This window comes from Hylobates moloch, unplaced genomic scaffold (assembly GCF_009828535.3).
Source record: "Hylobates moloch isolate HMO894 unplaced genomic scaffold, HMol_V3 SCAFFOLD_8, whole genome shotgun sequence".
NCBI classification, from domain to species: domain Eukaryota; kingdom Metazoa; phylum Chordata; class Mammalia; order Primates; family Hylobatidae; genus Hylobates; species Hylobates moloch.
Window position 1 is genome coordinate 38,086,504 of NW_026652283.1, and position 19,951 is coordinate 38,106,454.

At 43.0% G+C, this 19,951-nt stretch overlaps 1 protein-coding gene across 3 annotated transcripts in view; it reads left to right on the forward strand.

Moving 5' to 3' along the window:
- Nucleotides 1-19,951, forward strand: part of THRAP3 (thyroid hormone receptor associated protein 3) — a 92,064-nt gene that overhangs the window by 37,088 nt on the left and 35,025 nt on the right. For all 3 annotated transcript variants that reach the window (XM_032160257.2, XM_032160256.2, XM_058443187.1), the window contains one exon: nt 13,747-13,849. The gene's annotated coding sequence lies outside the window, so the exon portion shown is untranslated. The remainder of the gene's footprint in view (nt 1-13,746; nt 13,850-19,951) is intronic.

Sequence of the window (19,951 nt, forward strand, 5' to 3'; positions counted from 1 at the left end):
TGTCTCTCATTCCTTGTCTCTTGGTCATTGCATTTTAATAGCCCTTGAACAGTTATATTTGCTTTTCCAACTAGGACTTTTTATATTTCGCCACCTCCTCCCTGCACCCACCAAAATCACGTATCTTTCAGTCAGTAGCAATTTTGAATAAATTTAAGATTATAGTACATCTGATAATAAGAGGTAACCTGAGTGCATATCTGTGCTTACGGTTGTTCTAAGTACATTCCATGTATTAACCATTTAATTATTCCCTACAATCCTAGGGGGAGGTATGATTATAATCTGCATTTTACAGATGTAAGTGAGGCAAGGAAAGATGAAACAGATCCAGGATTGCACAGCTAGCAAAGGGGGTAGAGCTGGATTCAATCCCAGAGTCTGGTCCTAGAGCATGTAAATCTTTGTCCATTTTTTCATGGAACTCCAAGGCACCTGGGGCAGGCAGACTGATGCATGAGAGGATAAACAGTATCATATCTGTGAGAATTTCAAGCACAGTATATAGGAATATGTATAGATTAAGGCCTTGTCATTGGAGGAAAGTGGAGCGATCTTGGCTCACTGCAACCTCTGCCTCCTGGGTTCAAGCAATTCTCCTGCCTCAGCCTCCTAAGTAGCTGGGACTACAGGTGTACACCACCATGCCAAGCTAATTTTTGTATTTTTAGTAGAGACAGGGTTTCACCATGTTGGCCAGACTGGTCCCGAACTCCTGATCTCAAGTTAACTCTCCGCCTAGGTGTCCCAAAGTGCCGAGATTACAGGTGTGAGCCACTGTGCCCAGCCTTTATCTTTTTTAAAAATAAATAACATGGGCTGGGTTCGGTGGCTCACACCTGTAATCCCAGCACTTTGGGAGGCTGAAGCAGGCGGATCACGAGGTCAGGAAATCGAGACCATCCTGGCTAACGTGGTGAAACCCCGTCTCTACTAAAAATACAAAAAATTAGCCTGGAGTGGTGGCGGGCACTTGTAGTCCCAGCTGCTCGGGAGGCTGAGGCAGGAGAATGGCGTGAACCCAGGAGGCGGAGCTTGCAGTGAGCGGAGATTGTGCCACTGCACTTCAGCCTGGGCGACAGAGTGAGACTCTGTCTCAAATAAATAAATAAATAAATAAATAAAATTACAGGCATCACTGCGTATTTATCAAAATTGTATCAACGGTTCTTTTTCTAATTTTCTGAAAAAATTGGTAACATACATTGTTCACATTATAACTTTTGCAAAAATATCGAGGGCTTCAGTTTTCTCAAGGGCCTTTCTTGGTCTTTTTTAAAAAATTACTTTTTTGGCCGGGTGCAGTGGCTCACGCCTGTAATCCCAGCACTTCGGGAGGCTGAGGCGGGTGGATCACGAGGTCAGGAGTTCCAGACCAGCCTGGTCAACATGGTGAAACCCTGTTTCTACTAAAGGTACAAAAATTAGTTGTGTGTGGTGGCGGGCGCCTGTAATCCCAGCTACTCGCGAGAGTGAGGCAGGAGAAGCTCTTGAACCCGGGAGGCACAGGTTGCAGTGAGCTGAGATGGAGTCACTGCACTCCAGGCTGGGCGACAGGGCGAGACTCCATCTCAAAAAAACAAATTAACTTTTTTTTTTTGTTTTGAGTTAGAGTCTCGCTCTGTCGTCCAGGCTGGAGTGCAGTGGCGTGATCTTGGCTCACTGCAACCTCTGCCTCCTGAGTTCAAGCTGTTCTCCCACCTCGGCCTCCTCAGTGACTGGGATTGCAGGTGTGTGCCACCATACCCCACTAATTTTTTGTGTTTTTAGTAGAGATGGGGTTCTACCATGTTGGCCAGGCTGGTTTTGAACTCTTGACCTCAAGTGATCCACCTGCCTCAGCCTCCCAAAGTGTTGGGATTACAGGTATAAGCCACCACACCCAGCCTTAAAAATTAACTTTCAATTGTCAAGCATGATATACAAGAAATATGTGTATATTGTGGAATGATTAAGTCTAGCTAATCAACGTATGTATTACCTCATTTTTTGTGTGTGGTGAGAACACTTAAAATCTCACTTGGCGATCTTCGAATAAACAGTACATTATTATTTACTGCACTTACCATGTTGCCCAGCTTATTCCTCTTAACTGAAATTTTGTATCTTTTGACCACATTTCCCATCTTCATCTTTTTTTTTTTTTTTGGGGGGGGGGGGTGGGGAGATGGAGTCTTGCTCTTTTGCCCCGCCCAGGCTGGAGTACAGTGGCATAATCTTGGCTCACTGCAACCTCCGCCTCCCAGGTTCAAGCGATATTCCTGCCTCAGCTCCCGGAGTAGCTGGGATTACAGGCACACACCACCATGCACGGCTAATTGTTGTATTTTTAGTAGAGACAGGGTTTCACCATGTTGGCCAAGCTGGTCTTGAACTCCAGACCTCAGGTGATCCGCCCACCTTGACCTACCAAAGTGCTGGGATTACAGGCATGAGGCACAGTGCCCAGCCTCCTTCATCTTTTAATATTTGAAAAAATTATTCTTTTCTTTCAGGCCTTCATTTTTGTTAATCTCCTCAGTTGTTAACTGGTCTGACCCTGCCGTATCTTTATTTGTTGGTGACTTTGAGTTTTGAATACTTTTATTGTAGAGATGGGAGTCTTGGTTTGTTGTCCAGGCTAGTCTCGAACTCCTAGCCTCAAGTGATCCTTCTACCTTGGCCTTCCTAAGTGTTGGATTGCAGGCCTGAACCATCGCACCTAGCCTCAGCCTCTTTTTTTTTTTTTTTTGAGACAGTTTTGCTTTGTCACCTAGTCTGAAATACAGTGGTGCAATCATGACTGACTGCAGCCTTGACCTCCTGGGCCCAAGCGATTCTCACCCTCCCGAGTAGCTAGGACTACAGGCATGCTTTATTTTTTTGTAGAGATGGTCTCATTTTGTGGCCCAGGCTGGTCTTGAACTCCTGGCTTCTAGCATTTTATATTTCTTTGTATCCTCTGTAGTCGTGCTAGTTTCAGTAAATTCTTATGTATATGAGGGCTCACTTGATTTATACTTGTGTCTTCACTGTTGCCATGCTTGCTCAGATGTTTATTATCTTGGGGCTCAAACTTACCTGTTGAGCAAACATAACGAAATCTACCATCTACCAGGCATTGCGTTAGGTGTTGGAGGAGATACAAGATAAATATAAGGCACAGTCCCTATTCTTTTTCTTTTTTCTTTTTTCTTTTTTTTTTTGGAGACAGAGTCTTTCTCTGTTTCCCAGGCTGGAGTGCAGTGGCGTGATCCTCAGCTCACTGCAGCCTCTTTCTCCTGTGTTCAAATGATTCTCCTGAGTAGCTGGGACTGTAGGCATGCACCACCACGCCCGGCTAATTTTTGTATTTTTAGTAGAGATGGGGTTTCACCATGTTAGCCAGGCTGGTCTCAAACTCCAGACCACAGGCTGCCCACCTGGGCCTCCCAAAGTGCTGGGATACAGGCGCAAGCCACCGCACCCTGCCAGCACAGTCCCCCCCCCCCCCCTTTTTGAGATGGAGTCTCGCTCTCGCCCAGGCTGGAGTGCAGTGGCGCAAGCTCCGCTCACTGCAAGCTCTGCCTCCCAGGTTCACGCCATTCTCCTGCCTTGGCCTCCCGAGTAGCTGGGACTACAGGTGCCTGCCACCACACCTGGCTAATTTTTTGTATTTTTGGTAGAGACAGGGTTTCACCGTGTTAGCCAGGATGATCTCCATCTCCTGACCTCGTGATCCGCCTGCCTCGGCTTCCCAAAGTGCTGAGATTACAGGCGTGAGGCACCGCCCCCAGCCCACAGTCCCTATTCTTAAGGGACCTTCATGTTTAGTGGGAGAGACAGTTAATTACAGTACAGGATGATAAGGGCAATAGTAGAACCTGGAATGAGATGCTCACTGACTCCTTCTGGAGAATTAGGGGAAGGTTTTACAAGAATTTACATTTGAGCTGTTTCTGGAAGGTTTCGAATAAGCCAAGCAGGTGGTGAGTGTGTGTGTGTGTGTGTGTGTGTGTGTGTGTGTGTGTGTGTGTGTGTGTGTGTGGTGGAGGTTGAGACAGGAGTGGTGGTTTGGTGAGAGGAGGCTATTCCAGGCAGTGGGACGAGCATGTCTAATGGTGTGGAACAGGAAAGTTCATTCTAAAAATGTAGTTTGATTAAGGGTAGAAGCATAGGAGTCAGTGGTAGAAGGTGGAGCGAGTAGAGCAGGATTGCAATGTGCTTGTATTGAATTTTATTCAGTAAGCAGGAAGGACCTTTAATTGGAGGAATGACATGATCATATTTGTGACAGGTTATTCTGGCATCAAATTTGGTCTCTTGTTTATAGACGAAAGCAGTCTAGAGAAGTTGGTTATCCTGGTTTAATGCCTTGGGTTAAATGGGTTATTAATCAAGTTTGGATGAAAATTTTTACAAAATTTGGCAGTTACAGAAGGTAGACTCTGAATATATCATCGACATTTCTAACTCTAAAATTGATAATTTTTTACTGACTGAAATTTCCTTCCAAATAGGCCCTTAGTGAATTAGGTTTTTTTGTTTTTTTTTTTTAAGACAAGGATTTGCTCTGTCGCCCAGGCTGGAGGGCAGTGGTGTGATCTCAGCTCACTGCAACCTCCACTTCCCCAGTTCAAGCGATTCTTCTGCCTCAGCCTCCCGAGTAACTGGCACTACAGGCGCCTGCCACCACACCCAGCTAACTTTTGTATTTTTAGTAGAGACCAGGTTTCACCATGTTGGCCAGGATGGTCTGGATCTCCTGACCTTGTGATCTGCCCGCCTTGATCTCCCAAAGTGCTGGGATTACAGGCAGTATTTTTCCGCGATACTGGGCTACAGGCCCGCCACCATGCCTGTAGTAATTTTGTGTTTTATAGAGACGGGGTTTCACCATGGTCGATCTCTGACTCTCCCAAAGTGCTGGGATTACAAGCGTGAGCCACCGCGCCCAGCCCAGTATATTCTTATAATCAGAGATTTAGCATCCTCTGTGTTCTCTAGTAGAGTACAGTTTAGCCATGTAATAGTGAGATTATTTAGGAATGTTTTCTAAGACTGACTTTATAAGACACATTAAAAAAATATGCCTTAGAGGCTGGGCACAGTGGCTCACGCCTGTAATCTCAGCACTTTGGGAGGCTGAAGTGGGCGGATCACTTGAGGGCGGGAGTTCGAGACCAGCCTCGCCAACATGGCGAAACCCAATCTGTACTAAAAATACAGAAAATTAGTTGGGCCTGGTGACGCGCGCCTGTAATCCCAGCTATTGGCGCAATCTCAGCTCACTGCAACCTCCACTTCCTGGGCTCAGGCGATTCTCGTGCCTCAGCCTACTGAGTAGCTGGGACTGTAGGCCTGTGCCACCACGCCCAGCTAATTTTTGTATTTTTAGTAGAGACGGGGTTTTACCATGTTGGTCAGGCTGGTCTTGAACTCCTAAGCTCAAGTGATCCGCCCATCTTGGCCTTCCAAAGTGCTGAGATTACAGGCGTGAGTCACCGCACCTGGCCTGAATGTTCTTAATGTCACTGAACTGTACATATAAAAATGGTTAAAATGGGCAGTTGTATGTTATGGCATTGGAGATATAAAAAGGAATTTGATCTGATACCTGCCCTCAAGGAGTAGTTTACTTTAATAATAGTGCATGACCACTGGTTTTCAAGGAAATAGAGGCTCAAGTGATAAGGAAATGCTGGTAGCTTATAAAAGTTTTGTAATGTGATAAAAAGATAAGTTCTGGGAAGGTAGTCATTATGAGTTCTTGACAATTCAGTCTGATCTACTGGGCCGGGATAACTGAGATGGGAAAGTTACTTTGCCCCAACCTCTCTGTACAGCCTGAGAGCATGAGTTTAAAAACCATTGGTCTAGGCAGAAACGTTCAGGCGCATCAGTTGGCATGTTTGATTCCTCTCTGTGTTGTACATTGAGAACTTCAGGCACAGAATGATAGGGTTATTTAAGGAGCAGACTCATTCAACCTGGAATTAGGCCTCGGTTTGGGTTTGTTGTTGACAGAGCCTAATGCTTTTTTTACAGGTTTTCAAGATGGAATTAGTGTCTTACATTCTGAGTTTTCCATAAAGCTAAATTCTGAATTCTCATGAGAATGTAGTTGTTTAATGACCACATGACTACCCAGACCAGCTTGTTGAAGTTGTGTCTTTTCACTATCATTTTGATACTGGCCCAGTTAACAATATTGATTGAGTACTCCTTTGTGCCAAGCACTTTTCTGAGAACTTTATACATATATTAATTTATTCAGTGTTCAACAACACTGTGAAGTAGGAACAGTTTTATAGATAAGGGACCACAGATAGTGAGATTTAATTAAGTAATTTATCCAGGGTCTCAGAACTAGTAGTTGGTGGAGTTGGGAATCAAACATAGGCTTCAGAGCCAGATGTGCTCTTATTTATTGAGGAGTTGCTTTGGAAATTGCTTTGGGATGACTAATTACTGACTTGCTTTACTATGAGTTGCTGGGCATAAATATTAAAAAATATCAGTTCCTACCATTTGGGAGTCTTACAGTTTTGAGAATTACTATTCATTAGGGTTTATTTTTATTTTTATTTATTTATTTTTGAGACGGAGTTTTGCTCTTGTTGCCCAGGCTGGAGTGCAGTGGCGCGATGTTGGCTCACTGCAACCTCCGCTTCCCGGGTTGAAGCAATTCTCCTGCCTCAGCTGCCCAAGCAACTGGAATTACAGGCGTGTGCCACCACGCCCCGCTAATTGTGTGCTTTTAGTAGAGACAGGGTTTCACCATGGTGGTCAGGCTGGCCTGAAACTCCTGACCTCAAGTGATCCACCTGCCTTGGCCTCCCAAAGTATATGTTTACAGGCATGAGCCACTGTGCCTGGCCAAGGTTTATTCTTATTGGCCATCTGCACTAAATGCATTTGTTAGACAAATGATGAAGAAAAGGGGTTGATAACCTTTCCAAAGGGTCAGATACTTTAGGCTTTGCTGGCCGAGAGGCAAAGTTGAGGCTACCGTGTGGGTACTTACATGACAAGAGAGAAAACAAATTTGCACAAAGTTTTTATTTCAAAATACAATAATCAGGCTAGGCACAGTGCCTCACACCTGCAATCCCAGCACTTTGGGAGGCTGAGGCAGGCAGATCACCTGAGGTCAGTTCAAGACCAGCCTGGCCAACATGACGAAACCCCGTCTCTACTAAAAATACAAAAAAATTAGCCAGGCGTGGTGGCACAAGCTTGTAATCCCAGCTACTTGGGAGGCTGAGGCACGAGAATCTCTTGAACCCAGAGGACAGGGGTTGCACTGAGCCAAGACCGCGCCACTGCACGCCAGCCTGAGTGACAGAGTGAGACTCTGCCTCAAGAAAATATATAGATACGCATATATATATCTATAAATGTAAATAATGAGTATAACTTTTGTAGTAACAGGTCTATAAGAATGGAATTCTGCTTTCGGGGAGTACAATTTCACTTAATTGGGGCTCCAAGTTAGCATTGCCTTTCAAAATTGATGGCAAATATTTATTTGTTAATGCTGATCTGTTGTGAAATTTTATGTGTGTCATCTCTGAAAATGTCTTCACACAGATGGGTACTGCCAAATACTTACATTAATCCCTGAGCATGTGGTTTTAATTGAGCAGATTTATCTTTTGGAAGGCACAGAAGTGTGTTAGATTCTTGATATTTGTCTTTTAGCATACCATAACATTGCAGATAAATCGCTTCCAATTGAGGATTAGATGGAAGCTCCTTAGCTGCACTGTTAGACAGATTTTGAAATATGGAGATTTACGCTACACATGCATTAAGGTTGGAAATATGCTGGAACTGTAGTTTGAGCTCAGAAGATCTGCTTCAGATTTGTATGGGGATGGAGATATCATTTCTTGTTCAACTTTTGACAGTATGAGAAGTGAATAAAGTAATTTGACATTTCTTAAAATTGAAACATTTATTGTCATTAGTATTATTTTATCACTGTATGTGTTTCCCATAGAAGTGCTATTTTGACTTCTAATTTTATTTTATTTCTTTGAGACAGAGTCTCCCTCTGTCAGCCAGTCTGGAGTGCAGTGATGAGATCATAGCTCACTGCAACTTCAAGCTCCTGGGCTTAAGTGAGCCTCTTGTCCCAGCCTCCTGAATAGCTGGGACCACAGGCATACACCATTGAGTCAGGCTAATTTTTTTTTTTTTTTTGGGTTTTTGTAGAGACGGATCTTGCTGTGTTCACTAGGCAGGTCTCAAACTTCTGACCTCAGGCTGTCCTCCTACCTTGGCCTCCCAAAGTGTTGGGATTACAGATGTGAGCTACTGTGCCAGGTCCTTGTAATTTTAAATTGAATTCATTAAGAAACATCAAGTCTGCAGCAAAGGCTAACTTCCAAAGCTGTTTGGTATCCGCCAACAGTAATAGCGGTTAAGGGTGGTTCTTGTTGAAAAATTTCATACTCAGCCCTGAGCTTTTCAAGAAACATAAAATTTTTCTGCTTCTAACTCATCGAACTGCCATGTGGTAGGGCAAGTCAGGATATTCACCTTCTTTTTCTCAGCACTGCACTCCAGCCTAGGTGACGGAGACCATGTCTCAAGAAAAAAAGTCTGCAGAGAAACTGCTGATAAATAACCTTACATTTTCACAACATTTGCCAATTTTTCCAACTAAGTCCTTTTCTTCTCCACACATATTTTTACCATCATTTGCTTTCCTGTAAGTTGGGAATATTGTGATGAGTGCTTAATTTGGTAATACCAATGTATATTGTATTCTTGGCATATCTGTGGTGTCATTTCATAATAAACACAATGATTTGCCATCAAATTCAATAACAAAATGATTTACACTTCACACTGTGCCTTAAAAGGGTAACATCAACGTCTGCTTTTCTCGTTTTAATATGATGGATATGCACTGGTAATTAAAAATAATAATGTGATACTGCCTATGCATGGTATGTGAAATGCTGTTGAGTTATAACTGTGTCACTGCAATTTGTAGCAGAGCAAAGCAGTGAGACCACTGAAGGCAGTCCCTGTTGCACCTACTCAGATCTCTTTCCCTGTTGCACCTACTCAGATCTCTTGTCTTAGTGTGCAAGTAGCCATATGTAAATGAATGTGACTGTTCCTATAAAATTGTTTATGGGTGTGTAAATTGGAATTTCCCCAGCCCAGCAGCTAATATGGGGGAAAAAAGAAGTTGGAATATTGTATAATTTTTACCTGTAATGAAGTATTCTTTTGATAAAAAAAATTTTTTAAACAGAAACCATTCTTAGCTCATGGATGGTACAAAACCAGACAATGGGCTAGATTTGGTCTGTGTGCCATAGTTGCCATCCCCTATTACAGAAGGCTCTGTATACGTGACTTATTTGGAAGTGATCTGTTTTCTCTCCAAACCCATTTATAGTAATTTCACCAGTCTTGGATCAATCTTGTTTTCCACTGATACCATGAAAACTACTTGGAGCAGACATTGTGCAGTTTTCTGTGGCAAAAACTAAAGGTTTATTTGCTCAGCTGTCATCTTATTCTCAGTATTTTTTTTTTTCCAGTGGGCAATGGCTGAGATTACATTTTGTTATTCATTAGATACTTTGCGTTAACTTGACACTGTCTTCTTTTTTTTACTTTTAATTGCCGTCATCATGCTTTTGAAACAAGAACACATTAGTCCTCAAGTATTACATAAGCTTGTTACACCTGGTGGTTTAAAGGACTGTCTTTGACCTCAGGTTCACAAGAGTGGGCAAAGTGTTTCCTTATGTTCTGTAGTTCTCAATAAAAGACTGCCAGGGGCCAGGTACTGTGGCTCACACTGTAATCCCAGCACTTTGGGAGGCTGAGGCTGGCGGATCATTTGAGGGCAGGTGTTCGAGACCAGCCTGGGCAACATAGTGAGACCCTGTCTCTAATTAAAAAAAAGAATGCCAGGCTGGGCGCGGTGGCTCATGCCTGTAATCCCAGCACTTTGGGAGGCTGAGGTGGGCGGATCATTTGAGGTCAGGAGCTCGAGACCAGCCTGGGTAACATGGTGAAACCCTGTCTCTACTAAAAATACAAAAAAAATTAGCTAGGTGTGGTTGTGCATACCTGTAATCCCAGCTACTAGGGAGGCTGAGGCAGAGAATTGCTTGATCCCAGGAGATGGAGGTTGCAGTGAGCCGAGATCGCACCATTGCACTCCAGCCTGGGCGAGGGAGTGAGACTCCGTCTCAAAAAAAAAAAAAAAAGAAAGATTGCCAGGGGTACTTGAGGTGAGATAAGGAAAAAAAAATTCAGTCTTGTTTACCATAGGAGATACAAATGGTATGGTCCTAGAATGTTAGTGTTTACCCTTTGTTTGGATTTGGAAACTATATCGTTGTTTAAGGTCTACAATGTGTGGAACATGGGAGCGTTCTGAGTGACACTCTGGTATAAGGCACTGTTGTCCTTTATCTGGATCATTATTATTATTTTATTCTTTTTTGAGACAAGGTCTTGCTCTGTCACCTAGGCTGGAGTGCAGTAGCGTGAACATGGCTCATTGCAGCCTCTGTCTCTTGGGCTCAAGCAGTTCTCTTGCCTCAGCCTCCCATAATGTTGGGATTATAGGTGTGAGCCACCACACCCGGCCTGCCTGGATGATTATTATTATTATTTTTTTGAGATGGAGTCTCGCTCTGTCACCCAGGCTGGAGTGCAGTGGCGCAATCTTGGCTCACTGCAACCTCCGCCTCCCGGGTTCATGCCATTCTCCTGCCTCAGCCTCCTGAGTAGCTGGGACTACAGGCGCCCGCCACCACGCCTGGCTAATTTTTTGTATTTTTAGTAGAGATGGGGTTTCACGGTGTTAGCCAGGATGGTCTCTATCTCCTGATCTCGTGATCCGCCCCCCTTGGCCTTCCAAAGTGCTGGGATTATAGGCATGAGCCACTGTTCCCGGCCCTGCCTGGATTACTTTGGGCATTATCTACTAATTTCTTCTATTCGGCCCATTAAAATCTGTTCTCCACTCAGCAGCGAGCATGTCATTGCAGTTTGTGGTATTTTGAAACATAATTACGCTCTTATTTTATGCTCTAAACACTCAGTGGCTACCTTCATTACCCAGGGGAAAACCAAAGTCCTTACGGTGATTGCAAGGCCCTGTCCATTCAGCCATGTTTCTGACCTGACCTGCCAACAGCTCATTGGTAACTTTTTGCATTGCAGACATTCTTTTTTTTTGAGACAAGAGTTTCGCTATTGTTACCCAGGCTGGAGTGCAGTGGTGCGATCTCAGCTCACCACAACCTCTGCCTTCCAGGTTCAAGTGATTCTCCTGCTACAGCCTCCCGAGTAGCTGGGATTACAGGCACCAGCCACCTCGCCTGGCTAATTTTTTGTGTTTTTAGTAAAGACAGGGTTTCTCCACGTTGGTCAGGCTGGTCTTGAACTCCCGACCTCAGGTGATCTGCCCGCCTCGGCCTTCCAAAGTGGTGGGATTACAGGTGTGAGCCACCGCACTCGGCCAACATTGCAGACATTCTTATTTTTGCCTCTTCCTCGGTCAAGCATGTTTCCTCCCCAGGGTCTTTGCATTTGCTGTTTCCTCAGATAAGGCCCAGCATACTCTTTTTCTTCCGTCTCTGCTCAGCTGTCTCATTAGAGAGGCCTTCCCTTAATGCATGATATAAAATTGTGTAACTTTTACTCCTCCATGTGCCCCCATCTGCTCCCTAGAATGTCAGTTCCAGGCATGAAGGGACTTTTAAATTATTGAACCTCCAGTGTCTAGAATAGTGCCTGGCATGTAGTCAGTACTTAATAAATTATTTGTTGAATAAGTGGACAATTAGTAATGTGTAGAAGGGAAGAGGGTCTATTGTGGAGTCTCCTTGCTAATACACTGCTGTTTGGCCAAAGGAGGTTCAGGAGATAGAAGCTGACAAGTATGCCTGTGGCTGACCAGATGACATGCAAGACAGGCTAGGCAGGAGGAGGGCAACTGTGGTGGCAGGGGTGACTCAGGGTTTCAGGGGTCTCTTCGCTGTCACAGAGTAACTAAAGGCCAGAGCCTCAGATTTGCTTCTTCACTCATCGCAACAATGGGGAATTGAAGACTTGCTGGAATGATAAAATTCTTGCCAATATCCAAGAAGAGGTTAATTTAATAGGAAGGAAATATGATGGGGTAATAAAATGGGAGATTTATGTGTGTGTACTTTTGCCATCTGGTTAGAATTAGAGGGAAAGATGGATGTATTGGACTAGATTGTGGTTTTTTTTTGTTTTGAGACAGAGTCTCGCTCTGTCACCCACGCTGGAGTGCAATGGCATGATCTCGGCACACTGCAACCTCTGCTTCCCGAGTTCAAGGGATTCTCCTGCCTCAGCCTCCCGAGTAGCTGGGATTACAGTCATGTGCCACCACGCCCGGCTAATTTTTGTATTTTTAGTAGAGACATGGTTTCGCCATGTTGTCCAGGCTGGTCTCGAACTCTGGACCTCGTGATCCACCCGCCTCGGCCTCCCAAAGTGCCAGGATTACAGGCGTGAGCCGCCACGCCAGGCTTGGAATAGGTTGTTTTTTAAATTCAGCATGTTACAGCGTAAGAGCAGTTTGCAGTCCTGTAGCAGACATGGCATTTCCCTCACTAGCTAGACAGCTGACTGATGTGAGCCCCCTGTGCCTCTGGAGTGAGGAATCGGGGGAGGAAGTTTTGGCTGATGTAACCTAGGCTGAATTAGAAGAATACATAGCGAGAAGACATGCAAAAGTATTTTGAGTGAGTTTTTAAAAGTGCTATATTTGTACTTATATTAATAAATACATATCGACATTGTTATTTGGTAAAGGATCTGAATACTAAGCCTCATCTGGATAAAACAGTATTATCCTGTTAGTAATTTTTTTTTTTCTTGAGGCAGAGTCTCACTCTGTCCTCCTGGCTGGAGTGCAGTGGTGCGATCTCAGCTCACCACAAGCTCCACCTCCCGGGTGCACACCACTCTCCCACCTCAGCCTCCTGAGTAGCTGAGACTACAGGTGCCTGCCACCACGCCTGGCTAATTTTGTTTTTGTATTTTTAGTAGAGACGGGATTCCACCATGTTAGCCAGGATGGTCTCGATCTCCTGACCTCGTGATCCGCCTGCCTTGGCCTCCCAAAGTGCTGGGATTATAGGCGTGAGCCACTGCCCCTGTAATATGAATAACAACAAAGCTTCGATAAGCCAGGAGTGAGGACATTTAATTAGTTACATGAGCTTGCTGGTCTTGGAACTTGGTTTTCCTGTTTGTATTGGAAAATGCTGGACACAGCTTTGATGTATGACCATGTTCATAGATCTGGGAATAGACAACTGGAGCAGAAGGGAATTTTTGTGCTTTTGTGGGTGGGTACGGGGAGTTATTTGACCTTGAAATGCGTTTGTTAAATTCATTTTAGTATACCTCTGTTCATTGCTTTCTTGTTTTAAACATCTGTTTTTTGTCAGGGTAACCAGGTTGAGTTTGGTGGAGCTTGTGAATTAGTCTTGCATAATGAAAACTTTGGCACCTGAAATATTGCCAGTGAAAGTATCAGGTTACAGTAAGGAAGGCTTTTGCTTTCCATACTGTAGGAGGTTAGATGAATGGAAAACCTGTCAGACAGAGGCAGACCATCTCATACTTTGAGAGAAAAGCTTGGGTGCTTTTGGAGTAAGGCTGAGGGCTAAAGTAGGGTTTGTGTTTATAGATTTCAAGCATCAGTAACAGAATCTGCATTTGGGTAGCCATTTTATCACTACTTATTTTCTCTCATTTCAGAAGTGTATCCTGACTTGTAAAGTGAAGAAGCCAGTGGTGCTGCGGGTGTTCTTTTGGGGTAGTGTCTGGGATCCAGTACAAGTTGAATCATTGTTCAAATAAGGTAAAACCATAGTGGTAAAAGAAACTAATAACTTCACTAATTTGTAAAACCAATCTTATGTTAAGAATTGATTATTTCGAGACCAGCCTATGCAACATGGTGAGATCCTGTCTCTATAAAAAATAAAAAAATTTAACCAGGCCTGGTGATACACACCTGTGGTCCCAGCTACTTGTGAGGCTGAGGCAGGAGGATAGCTTGAGCCTCAGTAGTTGGAGACTGCAGTGAACCATGTTCATGCCACTGCACTCTAGCCTGGGTGACAGCAAGACCCTGTCTCAAAAAAAAAAAAAAAAAAAGAAAAGAAAAAGAATTGATTATCCAGACGATTCGTTAATGGAAGTTCTAGGTTCTTATGAAACAGTATTTGTTTGAAGAAGGTTGTCTGTAAACTTGACATCTGTATTCATTGTTAATATTTTGGGAAGCAGTCCCTTTTCATGCTTATATTACTTGGATATATACGTGTTTTAATTAAAATTGGGGGCCGGGTGTGGTGGCTCCCGCTGTAATCCCAGCACTTTGGGAGGCCAAGGCGGGCGGATCATGCGGTCAGGAGATTGAGACCATCCTGGCTAACACGGTGAAACCCCATCTCTACTAAAAATACAAAAAAATTAGCCAGGCGTGGTGGCAGGCGCCTGTAGCCCCAGCTACTCGGGAGGCTGAGGCAGGAGAATGGCATGAACCCGGGAGGCGGAGCTTGCAGTGAGCTGAGATCGCGCCATTGCACTCCAGGCTGGGCGACAGCGAGACTCCATCTCAAAAAAAGTAAAAAATAAAATAAAAAATTAGAGCCATTTCTGTAAGCAGTTCATATGCTATTCCAGAAGGAAATCCCAGAGAGAAGAGCTACACTGATCACATGTATCTGGACTAAGTTCTGGCTGAGTATGTGGATCTACCTGAGGTGGGGTCGGCGTCTCTAGATAGCTTCGAGTAGTATTTTAAATAATTTTAAGTAGAAGCAACAGGTCGGGTTCTCCTTGATTTCTTTTGTAAACTTAGATGATAGTATGATCCAAAATGGTAGCAGATCTTTAAATCATTTTTGGTCTCTTATGTAGAGTTGTGTTTGTATTTAAGACATCTCCACCTGCTCCCCCAAACTCATGTGGAGAGTTACTGCAACAGGAAAGGCTTAGTGGGTAGAGACTAGAAATGGCAAAAGTAAATGACAAATCTAAAAGTGACTGGACAGTACTAGATTGGGTTCTCAATTTGAAAAGATATAATCATCGTTGTTCTCAAGGACAGTGCTGCTCAAAAGAAGAATGTGAGCCACATGTCATTTAATATTTTTTATAGTCACATTTAAAAAAACAGGTGAAATAAATTTGAACGATATGTTTTATATAGTTCAGTATATCAATACATTCTCATTTCAACATATAACTGATATAAAGAATAGTGAGATATTTTACTTTCCGTTTATACCAAGCCTTAGAAATCCCATGTTTATTTTATACCTGTAGCTCATCCCAGTTCAGATCAACCACATTTCACGTGCTGAGTCTACATATGTATTGGATGGTACAGTTCTAAGAGTTCATACTTCTGAAGGAACAGATAAACTAGTATGATTAAGTTATTGAATAATGGCCTGCCACATTCCAAACATAATACAAAACAGTGATATAGTAATATAAAACAAAAAATAAATCTAACACACACGTTTTTTTCCTCCTCTAAACCTCCATGTGATCATCTTTGGGAAGATGATTTGATCTTAAAAAGACCATTGTCTGTAAAAGCTGTCAAACAGCTTATTTCTCCTACTATAGTTCTATCCTGGCTTTATGTAGAACTCTTTGTAAACAGTGGATGTCTGTATATCAGTATGGGGGTGATCTGCAAAGAATGTCCATGGCCCACTGGCTCTGAATCCCATTCTCAGTTTCTTCAATTAGAATCTTGATGGATGGACATTTTTTTAAAGTTCTGTAGGTGACTACACTGTTTATCAGTGTTTAGCCCAAGGCTTTAATAGTAATACTTCTATTTTATTTATTATTATTATTATTTTTGAGGTGGAGTCTTGCTGTGTCTCCCAGGCTGGAGTGCAGTGGCGCAATCTTGGCTCACTGCAAGCTCCACCTCCCGGGTTCACGCCATTCTCCTGCCTCAGCCTCCCAAGTAGCTGGGACCACAGGTGCCTGCCACCAGGGCCGGCTAATTTTTTATTTTTATTTATTTTTTTGTATTTTTAGTAGGGACGGGGTTTCACTGTGTTAGCCAGGTTGGACTCTATCTGCTGACCTCGTGATCCACCCACCTCGGCCTCCCAAAGTGTTGGGATTACAGGTGTGAGCCACCGCGCCCGGCCTATTTTATTTACTTTTTTGGAGGCTCTGTCACCGAGGCTGGAGTGCAGTGGCTTGATCACGGCTCACTGCAACCTTGACCTCCCAGGCTCAGGTGATCCTCCTGCTTCGGCCTCCTGAGTAGCTGAGACTATAGGCACAAGCCACCATGCCCAGTTAATTTTTGTATTTCTTGTAGAGATGAGGTCTTACTGTGTTGCCCAGGCTGGTCTCAAACTCCTGGGCTCAAGTGATCCACCCGCCTTGGCCTCTCAAAGTGCTAGGATTTCAGGGGTGAGCTACTGCACCTGGACAATAATTCCATTTTTAAAAATAGTTAAGTGTCATGATTGGCTGCTTAATTTAGCTTAGAAAAGATTTATCATAATGAGAGCTGGAAGGAAACCGCAGGTTGCTAGTTATTATAGATTATAGTGTCTTTATTAAGTTAGGAAAGCTGAGAATTTCTTTTAAGAATTGAGAAGAAAATATTCCCCAATGGTAACATACTCATTTAAAATGGGGACTAAAATTACTGTTACCGTCCCTGAGAGACATAGGATAGGAGCCTCTGGGGTGAATTGGAAGATTTTTTTTAAGCCGCCAGCTGTACTATTCGTTTTGTTTCCCCAGTGATTAATTGCATAGATGATCCTGAGCTTAATAGACACCCGTTGACTGAATTCTCAGACGAGTATCTCAAATTGCTTACACTGGGGATGTTGTGATGAAAAAGTCCTAAATGAACTTTTAGCTTGCTGTTGATTTTCCCTGCTAACATCCAGCGTCGAAGAGATTTGTCTTCCAAAAGTCAATGTGACCTTTTGACTTAGGTCTTTCTTGATAATACGACCTTTCCTTCTAGCACACCTCTTCAGTGTGACACATGCTAATTTAGCCAGTAAAGATATAAAATGCTTTATTGCTGTGTAGGAAGATACCTGATCACTTCTTACTTGTAGGCAGATTTGGTTTTTTTGTTTGTTTGTTTTTTTGAGACGAAGTCTTGCTCTGTCGCCCAGGCTGGAGTGCAGTGGTGCAATCTCAGCTCACTGCAAGCTCTGCCTCCCGGGTTCACGCCATTCTCCTTGTAGGCAGGTTTTAATAAATAGCAAGAAAATAGAATCAGTTATGAAATCTGTTTACTCCCGGGGAAGTTCCTAAATATCTCCCTCCAGCCACTCTGGTTCTGTGGCTAAACATAGTTTAAGGTGTTTACTCACTTGTGTGTCAGGCAGTTTCTGTGTACTTCCTTAATTCTCATGGCAGTCCTGTAAGGTGTTGGTCACATTTGGAAGATGGAGAGAGTTAAGTATTTTGTCCAGGAATGGGTGGCAGAGCCAAGATTGAACCCAGTTTGTTTTTGCTACCAAAGCCTCTACTTACTGCCGAACCTGGCCCAGTATTACAAAGTGACTTGTCCATTTAGGACTGGGCATTTTAGATTAATAATTTGCTTTAGTGTGTTTCCTCACCTAACACCCACCTTAGTGCTCCTCTTGAAGTAACACTGTATGACGGACATATGAACAGCCCAGAATGGAACGTGGATTCTAGTCTCAGTTGTTTACTGTGTGTTGAGATTATGCACAGATTTGCTAGTTATCTATCTCTTTTGGTCTTAACTGTGAATTATGGGTAACATTACCCTTATCTTCTTTTTTTAAATATCTATTTGAGAATAATTGAAGATTTATTGAAAACTGTGAAGATATACAGAGTTTATATTTGCTAGGGCTGCTGTAATAAAGTACCACAAATGGAGGCTTCAACAACAGCAGTTTTATTGTCTCACAGCTCTGGAGGCTAGAAATTCAAAATCAAGGTGTCGACAGGATTGGTTCTTCTAGAGAGCCGTGACAGAAGGATCTGTCCCAGGCCCCTCTCTTTGGCTTCCCTGTGTCTCCGCATATCAGGTTCCAAATTTCCCCTTTTTATAAGCATCATATACCTCAGTAAAGACCCTTAACTCCAAATGAGGTTACATTCTGAGGTACTAGGGGTTAGGACTTCCCATATATGATTTGGATGGGTAGATGGGTCACAATTGGATCCGTAACAGTTCCTATGTACCCCATGCCCAGTTTCCACTGTAAATAACATCTTACATTAGTATGGTACATTTGTCACAATTAATGAACCAGTATGAAACCTTATCATTAACTAAAGTATCATCCTTGTTATGAGCACATAAGAAAACTTTAGTTCAAAGAGAAGCAACTTGGAAAAGATCTTACTAGTGATCTTTTTGACTTTACTCTGGTACCTTTTTACACTGTTAACCAATACAAACAAAAACCTCCAAAGTCACAGTATGAGCCTGAAAAGATTAAAAAATAATTTTCTACTTACAGTTAGGTACAAGACAGGAAACTTTTTTTTTTTTTTTTTTTTGCTGCATCTAGTGCACATTGCATGCATGGCACAGTAAGTGTTCAGTAAATCTTGATAAGACGGACAGAAGAACGCTCTTGGTACTTGTTGGGCCATATTTTTGAAGCATAAACTCCAATCTTACCAAATAACTGTAAAGTATAGCAATTGTGAAATCTGCTTTAATGAGAAAGTGAAAATTATTTATTTTTTAAATTTTAAGTTCTAGGATACATGTGCAGAAAGTGCAGGTTTGTTACGTAGGTATACATGTGCCATGGTGGTTTGCTGTACATATCAACCCGTCATCTTGGTATTAAGCCCCGCATGCATTAGCTATTTGTCCTAATCTAATGCTCTCCCTCCCCTTGCTCCCCACCCCCTAAAAATTATTTTTAAAATTGTGAAATGGTCCAGATGTGGTGGCTCACACCTGTAATCTCAACACTTTGGGAGGCTGAGGCAGGCGGATCATTTGAGGTCAGGAGTTTGAGACCAGCTTGGCCAACATGGTGAGACCCCATCTCTACTAAAAATACAAAGATTAGCCAGGCATGGTGACACGCGCCTGTAATCCCAGCTACTCGGGAGGCTGAGGTAGGGGAATTGCTTGAACCTGGGAGACCAAGGTTGCAGTGAGCTGAGATTGCACCACTGCACTCTAGCCTGGGGTACAGAGTAAGACTCCTTCTCAAAAAAAGAAAAAAAAAAAAAAAAAACCCAAGCATGGTGGTGTACCTGTAGTCCCAGCTATTCAGGAGGCTGAGGTGGGAGGATTGCTTGAGCCCAAGATGCAGAGGTTGCAGTCACCTCTGCAGTAAGATTGAGCTACTGCACTCCAGCCTGGGCAACAGAGCCAGACTCTGTCTCAAAAATGACAAACAACAACAACAAAGAAGAAGAAAAATTCCAGTTCCTGTGTGGAAATCATCCTTGAGATAAGCAGTGCCCCTCTGCCTGCTGTATTTTGGAACCCATGGAAAATACATTTCTCATTGAATTTTCTCCACCTCTCTAAGTTACTGAAAAGTAATGTAGTCCTGTTCCTTTAAAAAGTAAATGATGGAAGGAGTGGAATTTGCCATATGATATGAGCAGAAACTAATTCACTCGCTGAAAAGGGGGAAGGAAATATGATCTTTTGCTGGCTCTGATGGAAAGAAGCCAGCAGCACAGTGTCCCTCACCCCAGTAGGATTCTGTAGCCGAGCTCTAACTTGCTCTGGAACCTCTCATTTCCAAGTAAGGTTGGTACTACCTGAATTTGGATTGTCTCAGATGCAAGTGATAAGAAGGTAAGTGGCCAAGTCCCTGGACAGTTCATACCTATTTTCAGGCAGATTGGCTTGTTGTAAAAAAGGAGTCGATTATAATGAATATTTATTTATTTATTTATTTATTTATTTATTTATTTATTTATTTATTTA